Genomic DNA, 12,831 nt, shown 5'->3' with positions numbered 1-12,831 from the left:
TTTGCCAGGAAGGGGCGGGGCTAGAGCATTTCTTCAGAGGAGGCGGGGTCAAAGTGTCACTAGGAGGTGGAGGCGTTTATCGCCAAGATGCGAGGCTCTGGAGTCTGGACCCTCTTTTATAAAAGGATGGAGTCGGATTTTGGAGTTCTACCCTGGGAGATGGAGACCTCAGAAATAGGCAGCAAGAAAAGAGCTTTGGGGAGCGGATAAAAGGGGGGGGGATGGGAGATATCTGTAATATTATCAACAATAAAAATATATATATTAAAAAGAAAAAGAAAAAAGAAAAGAGCTTTGAGATGCTGTCCAGTGCTGGTTTCCTCAATTCCCTCTTCTCCTCTCAATCTCCTTGGCTTCTGCCCTGACGATGGCCTTTCTTGTCTGCCCTGTTCTACTTGTCTGACCCCAGGCTGAGGAGGAATAGGCCTCCAGAGAGGGCTCAGTCTAGACAGGCCAGGCTACGAAAATACTTCTGGGATGAGTGGCCTTGGCTTAATGGCCAGAGGGTCAAAGCCCTTCCTATCTGAGCCGAGACTCACGTTCCTGTGATTTTTGTTCCTACAGTCATTCAGTCAACAAATATTTACTGAGTGTCTGCTCCATGCAGGCACTGCTGCTGGGTGTGGGGAACAACTGTAGAGAGGACAGGCACGGTCCTGGCTGGTGTGGCTCGGCGGGAGCGTTGTCCTGTACACCAAAGGTTTGATTCTCGGTCAGGGCACATACCCAGGTCCGGTGTGTGCAGGAGGCGACCGATCAATGTTTCTCACATCAATATTTCTTTTTCCCTTCCTCTCTCTAAAAGAAATTTTGAGAAGAAGAAGAGGAAGAAGAAGAAGGAGAAGAAGGGCACAGTCTCCACCCTCAGAGGGCTTATCATCTGGGTTGGAGATGGGGGGGGATTGAAATAGACAATCAGATAATTACAATAATCTGGAAGACTGGCTAGCAGCAGTAGAGGGTGCTGTGACAGAGCCCAGAAAGAGCAATTAGCCAAGTGTGGGAGGTTGGAAATAGCTGCCCCAGATGGTCTTTGGAGGGAGGACGGGAACTTTGTGGCTGGACTGTAGGAGAGAGAGAGTGACTAGAAATGAGTGAAGTGAAAGTTCCCTCAGCCTGAAGTGTGGAGAATGGAAACATCTGCTCTCTCCCTGCATCCCACCCTTCCTCCCTCTCATACCTGGCTTGCCTTGCCTGTGCCACAGACAGGTGACAGATAGATCTGTGGGTGCCATTGGGCTTTACTGGAAGCATTGCAGTCTGGTGTGGAGGAGAAGCTGTGCTCCAGTCATACCCTCACATACTCACACTCACACTCACACTTACACTCACACTCACACTCCAGGCCCCGCCCAGCTTTGTCAGGTCTGGTGCAGAGGAGCTGATGGTCTGGTTCTCACTTCTGGTCCTTGGGTCCCCAGGGCGGCAGTGGTTCACATCCCTTCACTCGGTCATGGGGCTCCTTCTGGAGCCCTCATGGGCTAAATGCTGGGGCACTTGTTCTGGGGGAGGAAGGAGTGGCAAAGTTATGGGCTGGGGTCTTGGGCAGGAGCCCAGAGGGAGGAGGCAGGGCTGGAGAGGGCAGGCTTTGCCAAGGCAAAGTTCTTCTGCAGTCTCTGGATGTGGTCCCCCCAGGCCTGGTCTGGGGGTGTGCCTGCTCCAGCATGGTGAACCTGGAGTCAGAGGTCGGAGAGAATAGAGCAGCTCCGAACTCAGTTTCCCGGAAGGCCTGGGTGTGTAGGGTAGAAACTGAGGACCACATCTAGGAACCTGTTTCAGGGGCTTCCGTGTGGGAAGAGGCTCAGCAAGGTGTGGAGAAGCTGTGCTCCAGTCACCCTCAAGGGGAAGAAAGGTAAGATGGTGCTAAAAGGTGATTAGGAGAGGAGGAGACAGGTTACTCTCCACCCCCCACTCACAGGAGAACAGTGCCTGGCAGCCAGTCCTCAAGGAGGAGATAGGAACAAAAGACACCACAAATGTTCTCAGGAATTGGGTGTTGGTTCACCAAGAGACAGTGTCCTCGGAGTTGTTGGCACACAGAACTGGGAGTGAGTGGGTATTAGTGTTAGGGCTTGAGGGTCTATACGGTGGGGGAATTCATAGCCCTGACTAAATTCAGGATACCTGTGTCCAGTGCCATAGCTTTAGTGTTTCTCTCTCCTCCTCCTCCCAGTGTACACTGTTCTCTTTTCCCCTGGAAACCAAGCTAGAAGAGACAGAGCCTCCAGTGAGAAGGACAGCTAGAGGCCCCTGGACTCATTCAGGCACTGACACGTACAGGAACACCTGGGGCACAGGCACATCTACATCACATAGGTACCCATAGCACAGAAGCCCATGTATAGATTGTATAGGAATACACACACGATACACAGGTATACCCACGGTACATAGAGACACACAATCACAAGGGCACATCCACTTGGTACATGTGTACTCTCAAGTTCATGAACACACTTGGATCTGGGTGTTGACTTGAACTCACGGTCCCCTTCACAGACTCCCAGATCCCAGCTGTGCCCCTCATCTGACCATTTACCCTCTATCCTTTCCAAGGGAGACCTAGAAATCAGTACGCTGAGGAGAGGAGCGGTGCTGTGCAGGAGGCCATGGGGGACAGCTAGAGATGGACAAATGTGCAGAATCTTTGGAAGCAGAGTGTATGGGTTGCAAGAATCTTTCTGCTTGTGTAGAGCCTGTGTGAGACTGTGAGGCTGGATGGGGGAGAGCGAGCAGAAGAATGATAGTGAGGGAGTCCATGATGGTCCTGTGACTGTGTGTGTGTGAGCCTGTGTGAGGCTGTAGATGTTGTCTATTTATGGCCCTCTGAAGCTTTCATTCTTTATGTCCAGGAATTTCTTCCCTTCTGTTACATGATACTAGAGACCCAGTGCACAAATTCGTGCACAGGTGGGGTCTGTCTGGCCCGGCCCCAATTGGGGTGGATCAGGGCTGGGCTGTTGGGAGGAGGAGATGGGAGGTTGGCCGGCTGGCCTGCCCTGATTGGGTGGATCAGGGCCAGGCCAGCTGTGGGGAGGAGCAGAGAGCAATTGGCTGGTGGGTCCTGCCCTTGATTGGGGTGAGGGGGGCTGATCAGAGGTAGAACTGGCCAGGGGGAGGGGCCACGGTCCAATCAAGGTGGGGGGGGGCCATCAGGGGCAGGGCAGGCTGGGGGGGGGGCACAGGCAGTTGGTTGGCTTGCCCCTGATCGGGGTGGGAGGTGATCTTGGGTGGGGCTGACTGGGGGATGGGGCTGTGCGGGCGGGGGGGGGGGGGGGGGGAGTTGGCCACCGCCATGCCCTTGATCCGGGTGGGAGAGGCCAGTTGGGAGCAGGATGGCCGAGGGGAGGGGCTGTGGGAGGTTGACTGGCTGGCCCCACCCCTGATGGGGCTGGTTCGCTGGCCGCAGTGGGCGTCATAGTGACAGGTTGTTCTGGTTGTTACAGCATTCTGGTCGCTGGCTTTTTATATAGATAGATAGGATTTCACTGGCCTTTCTCCCTGGTTTCTGGGCAAGAGACTCTAAATCTTTGGAATTTTCCAAGTAATAGGAGTGTCTTTGTTATTTATGAGCCCCTTGGATTACACCTGAGTTTCTGCTAGGAGATGAGATGACTTAGGATGGGGGCTCATCACTGAAAGATCAACTATGTCCTTGGAGAATTGGGGCTTTGAGCCAGCCCAACCTCCAAAGAAGGGGGCTGGAGATTGAGTTCAGTCATGTGGCTCAATGATGCCTATGTAATGAAATCTCAGTAAAAACTCTGGACACCAAAGCCCATGGACCTTCCTGTTCAGTGAATGAAACAATGTGCTGGGAGGGTGATGTGCCCTTCATGTCTCTAAGAGGAGAGAGCATTTAAGGCTCTCTCACAATTCGCCCTGTGCGTCTTTTCATTTGGCTATTTTTAAAAATTTTATTTTTATTGATTTTAGAGAGGAAGGGAGAGGGAGAGAGAGATAGAAACATCAATAATGAGAGAGAATCATTGATCGGCTGCCTCCTGCATGCTGCACACTGGGCATCTGAGCCCACAACCCAGGCATGTGCCCTGACAGGAACCCAACTGTAACCTCCTGGTTTATAAGTCGACGCTCAACCACTGAGCCACGCTGGCTGGGTTCTAGCCACCTTTTTCTTAAGTCCACCACTCAGGACATTGCCCTGTTTCTCAGATGGCTTTTCAACCTATTTCTCCCAAACAAATACTCCTTTGTAGGAGAAAAGATTGTGTCCATGTGTGAGTGTGTGTCTGTGTGCCCATGTCTGTGTGTAATTGTGTCTGTGTGTCTATGTCCTTGTATCTGTATTGTGATAATGTATACGCGTAACTATCTGTGCTGTGTCCTTGATGTATGTAAATGATCAGGTGGTTATCTGATTGTGTGTACAGACAGGTAGGCGGATTAAGGTGTTGGCCTCTCCAGGGTCTGAAATGACACACGTGTGTGTGTGTGTGTGTGTGTTCAATCCATCACTTTGTGGCTCTCAACCTCATAGGGCCTGCAGGGGGCGTCCAGTGCAAAGGGAAAAGAGGATGTGAGACTCCTGGGCTGTGGAAGCAGGGGCTCTGGCCTGAGGAATCTGAGTTGTCTTGTTCCAGAAGTGAGCTGGAAATGAGTAAGAAAACAGATGAATCAGCTCTTGAAAGTCCCTGACCCTGGGAAGAGGTCTGCTTCTTTTTATCCCAAACTTCTGTCTACCAGAGGTTCCTGGCCAGTCAGAGGGGCAGCCAGGCCAGAGTGTGGGTAGAACATTGCACAGGACTTCAGAGGTGACTGGACATCAGAATGGAGGAACTCTTGAGCAATAGTACACCCCCCTTCCCCACCTACCCCCTGGAGCTTGAAGTAAAATCATTACCAGGTTTCCTGAACAAACCCCTCTACTTCCTGCAATTTGGGCCTCTCTGGATCCCAGGGGTCCTGGGTTTGGACTGATCTTGCTTGGGAGAAGTGCAGGAAACAAGGGTCCTTGAACCCAAAGCAGTAGGTGACCTATGTGGCTGGACATGAGGAGCCCTGGGGACTCAGAGGGAAAGTAGAGAAGGCTCCATGGAGGAGGGAGCTCCGCAGAGCCTTGAAGATGGGTGAGGCAGGAGGGAGGACATTCCAGGTAGAATGAACAGGAAGCAAAGGCTCAGAGGAAGGACAGGGGTCTGTGACTGACCCCAGTGTGGGTGAGGCAGGGGAAGGGTAATTGGTGAGAGAAGCTCTGTGTATGGGGGTAATCCTTGGGGTACTTCCTGATGATGCCAGGCCCAGTGGTCAAAGTTAATGGAGCCGAAACTGGTTTGGCTCAGTGGATAGAGCGTCGGCCTGCAGACTGAAAGGTCCCAGGTTCGATTCTGGTCAAGGGCACGTACCCGGGTTGCGGGCACATCCCCAGTAGGAGATGTGCAGGAGTCAGCTGATCGATGTTTCTCTCTCATTGATGTTTCTAACTCTCTCTCTCCCTTCCTCTCTGTAAAAAATCAATAAAATATATTAAAAAAAAAAAGTTAATGGAAGACTCCGGTAACCTTAATCAGGCAGAACCATTAGGAGCTTCACGTCCTTTGAGTGTGAAGGTTTGGGTTCCTTAGCAGCATAGAATGTCAACCAGCTGAAGTGCCAGTTGGGGGTGAAGGGAATGAGTTATAGAGAAAGTACGGTAAACAGAATTCTGAGTTCCCTGCCCTCTGGTGTGCATGCCCTGTATAATCTTGCTTTGAGGGGATTTTTTTCAGACATTTGATCTTTGAATATGATGGGATTAGATGATTACATATGGCAAAATGAAGGGATTTTGCAAGAGTAATTAAGGTCTCTAATCCGTTGACTTTCAGTTCGTCAAAAGGGAGATTGCCCTGGGTGGGCCTGACCTAATCAGGTGAACCCTTGTAAAGTGTCTAGAGATAAGAAGTAAGAAGTGGCAGCAGATCTTATTTGGCCTTGAAGAAGCAACTGCCATGCTGTGGAGAGGGCCATGCAGCCGGCAGTGGTAGGCAGTTCTAAGCGCTCAAGGCCTCAGTCCTACAACCACAACTGCCAGCACCCCGTGAGGTGGGAAGAGGATTCTGAGCCTGAGATGAGACTGCAGCCCTGGCCCATACCTGAGTTCAGCCTGGCAAGACCCTGAACAGAGGACCCAGTCAACAAGTACTTGAACTCTTGACCCACAGAAACAATGAGATGATAAATTTGGATTGTTTGAAGCTGCTAAGTTTGTCACAATTTGTTACACAGCAATAGAAAACTAATATAAAAACAAAGGAATGAATGCTAATTAAGCCCCAGGACCAGTTTCAGAACTGTTGACTATAGCTTTTATCCCTACTTCCTTCCAGGTTGTGAAATGTCACTATTTCTTTAACTGACTCCCCTTTTCTGTCATCCTCCTTTATTCCATTCTTCAATCGAGGTTGTTGTGGTAAGAGTACTTCTGCTCATCAAGACTGTGGTTTATTTTTCCTGGCAGTTGCCTGCTTGAAGTTAGGCATGGCTGCGTGACCTACTTTGGCCAATCAACTGTGTGCAGAAATGGCATGTGTCATTTGTGGATAGAAGCATTTAAGCCAGGGTTCTCCTTGCCGTTTTACCGCTGGGACGATCATGGAAACATTTGTTGAGAAGAAGGAGCATGCCAAAAGATCCAGGCGGCCTGGAATGTTGAACCACCACATGGAATACAGCTGCAGTAAAGACCCGCCTAGCCCCACAGCAGGCTTGGTAAGCATGGGGAATAGAATGTTGTTGTGTTAAACCACTCAGACTTGGGTGTCATTTATTACTGCAGCATAACTCAGTCTATCCTGACCAATCAGGTGTGTTGGTGGTGGTTTTCAGGTATTGTAGAATAGAGAGATGAGATTACAGCAAAACTAGAAAAGGATTGGATGTCAGCCTGAGATCTTGGATTTAGCGCCATAATTCATAAATTGAAGCCCAAACCTTCAATGTGTCTGTATCTAGAGATAGGCTTTTAAGGAAGTAATTTAGGTTAAACAAGGTCATAACGGTAGGGTCCTAATCTGATAGGACTGTAGCCTTAAAAGAATAGGAATAGAGAGGACACAGTGAGGTCCCAGTGAGAAGGCAGCCATCTGCATGCCAGGAAGAGGGGTCTCACCAGGCATCTGGATCTTGAACTTCTAACCTCCAGAACTGTAAGATGTGTAGTGTTTCCCTCACATCCCGCATGATTCAGGGTTCAGGATCTAGAGGAGGGGCCGCACACAAATGAAAGAGACAAGACAAGAGATAATTTGGAAATACTGGGGGGCCAGGCAGGCAAGTCCAACTCAAGGGGAAGGACTTCCACTGGTGCTCAGGCCTCGCCAACCTTTTATTGGTTTGGGATACACCCATAGCCCTTAGGCAGGCAATTTCCAGTAACAGGCAGACTTGCCCTTTAGCAAGGATTTACATAATAATAAATGGGGAAGGTGCTTCAGCTACAGTGGGTGCACAGCCCTGACCATTGCCAGAGCTCAAGGGTCGGTTCTTTGTCCACACCTCTCTGCTAGTGAAGACAATGGAGGGCTTCCCGCAGTGAGAAAATAAAATTTCTGTTGTTTAAACAACACAAATTGTTTTGTATTTTATTATGGCAACTTTGACTGAGGCAGATATTGTTAGGTGATATCCTTAAATTTTTAAGGAGTCTAGGATTTGGGAAGAAGGATGTATGTTGATGTAGGATAGCCATAGGGTGGACGATGGAGATTTTTTTTTCACTGCTCACAAACTTAACCCCTTTCTATGGTTTGAGGAATTTTCTATTATATGAGTTTTAGTTACTTTCCAACATAGAACCCCCTAAGGGTCACATACTAATTTTCCTAGCTTCCTTTCCAGCTAGGGTTCAAACACATGACTTAGGCTTATCCAATCAGAAGCACCTTTCAAGGACTGTGAATAGGAAGCTAGTAGTGATGCAAAGGAGCAAGGTTAGTAGAACATCCATTTTCATGGTGGTAGGAGTGGTGGCAGAAGTGATGTCTGTTTCTCATGGGCAGCTGAGCTGTGATTCTAGAAGTGGAAGCCGGCAGGGTGATCACCCAATATTTGAAGGGCTTGTGACAACAGTACAAATGGAGGCCCACATAGCATATACCTAAATATTTAAAAGTTATAAATCAAGCTGACAGAGTGTCAAAAAAATGTCTCTCTTACTACCTTGAAAAATATACTTTTAAAACAACTTGAAGACCAGGTTCAAATTTAGAATTCTTGGAATCCTTGGAGTTCCTTGACGGAGAGATGTGGCAAGGGGAGATCCAAGCTCTAGTCCCAACTTGTCCATCCACTTCCTTCTCTTACTACCCTCAGTTCCAATTGCACCATGAAGGGCCTCATATACCTGATGTAGACACTCCAGCCCCATACATGCAAGTTCCTTTCATGTTACCTGGCAGTAGCTACCTCTTGGTCATTCTCTGGACCTAGTAGTGTACACAACATTGACATAATCTATCATAGGGAGGACAGATCTAAGGAAAAGGTCTGCATGGATTCTTGAAGTTGCTTGGGGCCTTTTGGGCAGGGAATTCTCCAGTTTCCAGTTCCTAAAATGTGGTCTAGAAGGAGAAGCACTAGCTCCAGGTGAGCATGCCCTCTTAACCCTGAGGAATGTGTATGACTGGAAGAGGGACAGAACAGGGGCCTCTAAAACATGGACTACAGGACAGGGGCCTCCATTATCTGGATGTTAGGGTGGCACCGGCATTTGGCATCCCCTTTGTGCTACCATGCTGTCCTGGGGGGCTGTCTGGACCGTCCTGACTCTACTGCGTGCTTTGCGTGTGGTTCTGGCTGCCGAGGTCCCCTTATTCTTTCATTTTCTGTACCTTCAGGGGTTTTTTTAATAACTTGCTTTTCTGTTTAAATCACCTAATGAGTTTCAGTGGCTTGCAGGTAAGAATCCTGACTGATACATTTATTTGCCCTTTTTTGGGTGGAGGTAACTCTATATCATGGCAGCTCTGAGATGGCTGAGGGCCCCACACTAACAGACACTCTGATACTTAGGGCTGACATGCCAGGAGGCACCATTTACACAGGCTCCAGGGAAAACGGTGTCCCTGGAGTGTGCAACGATGCTGTCCTGCCTGACAGGCATGGGTGTTCCTGACAGTGCCAGGATTTCCCAGGAGGAATGGTGGCCTGAGAGTAATGGGGGTACCTTGACATTCATGGAGGTCCTGTCAGCAATAGGGACACCAATAGGTATTGGTATGTCCTGACAGGGTTCCTGAATTGATGGAGGGCTTGAAGGTTGTGCCCCTGTGGAAGGGATGGCTTCCTTTTCAGGGAGGATCCTTGAAATGATGGTCTGACAGGTATGGGATCAGCAAGGTGATTGGGGTTTTGTTAGAGTTGGGTTTAGATTTCCAGGGACTACAGTTCTGATATCCAGAGCCCTGGGGGTTAAAGCCATCCCACTTTGGTGGGTTGGAGCCCAGGGCAGCTCATATTTTCTGCTCGCCCCTGCCCCCCCATGGGAGCCATGGGTCCTAGGAACAGAAGCAGGGCTGGATGTCTGACTCCCTCACCTACTCTGATCTTCAGAGTTTCTGCCCTAACCTTTGTCATTCTCCCCTGTCCTGCCTGTTCCTGACGTCTCAGAAGATAGAAGTGGTCCTGGAAAGTGGGTCCTTTGGGAGTCTAATCCCACTCCTGAGGATGTGACCACATGACTTAGACTTGTCCAATCAGAAGCACCTTTCAAGGGACTACAGATTTCCAGGGACTACGGTTCTGATATCCAGAGCCCTGGGGGTTAAAGCCATCCCGGTTAGATGCTTTGCTCTGCAGAGGTCCAACCAGGCTGGCTCAAAGCCCCCCCTACCACCCTCCCCCCCCACGAAGCCTGCCCCTCTCAGGAGCCTTGCCCACAGGCCCCTTAGTCCTGCCCCTACTCCTACCCTCCGGATCCCAACCCTGCCCTGTCCCTTCATTCCCATTTTTATTGCAACATCACCTGGCCTCTGTTACTCCCTGAGAATGGAGGTAAGAAGGTAGGCATAGTTGTAGCCTGATCCCTTCTCCACTGTTCCACTTGGGGAAACTGAGGCCTGGGCAGACCTCGAGAAACTGTGCCTACTTCCTCCTGGAGACTCTGGGGAAACCAGTTCTACTTCTGCTGGAGAGGCCCAGGAGGCTGGAGGCCCTCCAGGGGGATCTCTGTGTCTGGCTCAAGCACTGGGATCCTGCCTGAGGCCTTCAGCTTCTCTCCTTGTTTTCCCCCAACTCTTCCTAGCAGGTCAGGCCTTTCCACCCCAACCGGATATCCCAGACCCCAGCCCTCTTCCCAAGTGCTACCCATCAGACCGACTTGGGCTGCAATCTCAGCTTTGCCACTCTACCTCTCCATGCCTCAGCTTCCTCAGACAGAATGGGACCAGTGATCCCCAACTTATAGGGTTGTTTAAGGATGCAATATGTCATACACATGAAGGACTCAGCTTGGAGGCTGACACATGGTCAGGACCTCAAAATAATGGTTTTTCCTCTTTCCTGAGGGCCGCTTCCTCAGACCTGGGCCTGCTGTATTGCTCCCCTTTTTTACTTAGGAGATGGGTCAACTAAGAGAGGCAGTATATGTAGTACAGATCCTGAAGCCAAACTACCCAGCGAGGACCCTCAGCTCTGCCGCTTTACCGGCGGTCCAGCTTAGGTAGTTACATGCGAATGTCAGGAGCACAGAAAGCAGTGCCCGGTGCCGGTAAAGCACTTAGTGGTGAAGTAACTGATACCACAGAGCCATCTCTTTCCACGGGCGCGAAGTCTTAGGGGCCAGCGAGGCAGTTCTCTAATCAGAGAGGTGCCTGCTTAATTGTACAGAGGGGCTCTTGAAGGAAACTCCCTACTTGGGAGTCCTGCCCCTTTGTGAGACTAATTCCAAGGTTTTCTAGCTGTTTCTGAGTTTCCCGGAGGCCAGAGAAGGGGGGCACAGGGGTGGGGGTTTACCAAGAAGTTGACATGAGATGATGAAAATATGATCAAAACTGCATGGCGCTGGCCCTAACCCAACACCCACAGCACCACTGTTCTGAGAACTGGATGTGCTCCAGGTGTGAGCGGGAGGGGCATCGTGGGAAAGAGCCATGCTTAATTTCATTTTTTGTTACTCAGATATGTACTGGGGCTTGTTCTGTGCCAGCCCCTGTGCAGAGCAATGCTGGAAATGGAGATGCACAGGCCCAATCCCTTCCACTGGGAACTCTATCAATAGACAGGACAGGGACTGTCAACAATAAATTAAAAAAAAGAGACAGGACAGGTAGCTTTTTGTCCACCTATGAAGCTGGCAGCTCCCTGAGCAGGGTTGTCAGGTCCCTTTAGGAAGATGCTGGCTGTTGGGTAGAGATGTATCCCTTGGCTGCTGGCCTTAAATCTGTAGCAGGTACCATGTGAAAGGTTTTCTTAAACCCGCAGTCGCCAACCTTTCGGACCTCACGGACCACCAGTGGTCCGTGGACCACTGGTTGGCGACCCACTGCTCTAGAGAGGAAGGTATCTACCTTTAGGCAGGTGGCAAGGTCCCCGTATCCTGGCTGGGGAGCTAGGAGTCCACACCACCCCTTAGCTGGCCGGCAGCTTCATCATTGTCAGGGAGGCAGGTTGGCTTCTGGCCCCCCAGAACTCAGGACAAATAGATGCCACAGCCCTGGCCAGTGTGGCCCAGTTGGTTGAGCATCATCCCATGTCCTGAAAGGTCGCAGGTTTGATTCTGGTTGGGACACATGCTTGGTTGCCTGCAGGAGGCAGCTGATCAGTTTCTCTCTCATTAATGTTCCTCTCTTATCGATGTTTCTCTTTTTCTCCCTCTCCCTTACCCTCTTTCTCTAAAAAAACCCACAAAAAAAACAACAAACAAAAACAAACCCACAAAACAATAAAAACATATTGGGGGGGAAAAAGACGCCACACTTATCAGTGAATTATGGTGAAACAGAGAGCAGGTGTTGATCAGATGAAGTCACAGAACTGAGAATGTTTGAGTGAGTCAGGACAAGTTCCAAATTGCTGGGCTAAGCTCTCACGTTTCTGGTGGGAGATAAGAAGACAAACCCAGTGCCCAGGAAGGATTGGTGGCTGGACATGAGAAAAAAAGGAAGGGAGCAAGCCAGGAGGAAAGGCAGTGGGTGGAGAAAAGGTGGGGAGGGCTGCATGCCCACTCTCTGTGGGACTTTGGTGTCTGCCCCCAGGTTTCCTCTAAGTTCTTCATTCGCTTGCTAGCTGCTGGATTATCTCCCTTCCTGAGTCTCAGAGGGATTCTCTGTGGCCCCAGGAGGTGGCGACATTTATGAACATGTGTGACTTTGAGGAAGCCCATGTGAACCACAGGGGGACCCAGAGATTCATGAGTTAAGTCTTTGGAGGGACTAAAATATTAAGCCACCCCCCCCCCCCCCCACACACACCTGACAGATGGGGGAACTAAGGCTTTGAGGGGGCGTGAGTAAGGAAAAATCTTGCCTAGAATTGAACAGTGAGGGGCGGAAACAGGATTGTGGGATTGATGGCTGAGCACGGAGCTCAAGGCCTATTCCTGTAACAACCAGTGGCAGTGGCAAGGAAGTAGTGTGTCCAGGGACTTCTGTCCTGGTGGCATCTTCCTCAGGCCTCCCTTCCTCCCCTCCCCTATTCTATCTTCGTGTTCTCCTGAGGGTCTGGAGCAGGGGTGGGCAAACTTTTTGACTCGAGGGCGACAATGGGTTCTTAAACTGGACCGGAGGGCCGGAACAAAAGCATGGATGGAGTGTTTGTGTGAACTAATATAAATTCAAAGTAAACATCATTACATAAAAGGGTACGGTCTTTTTTTTCAATAGTTTTATTCAT

The sequence above is a fragment of the Myotis myotis genome, unplaced genomic scaffold (genome assembly GCF_014108235.1).
Source record: "Myotis myotis isolate mMyoMyo1 unplaced genomic scaffold, mMyoMyo1.p scaffold_m19_p_12, whole genome shotgun sequence".
Lineage (NCBI taxonomy): Eukaryota > Metazoa > Chordata > Mammalia > Chiroptera > Vespertilionidae > Myotis > Myotis myotis.
This window is presented reverse-complemented; position numbering follows the sequence as displayed.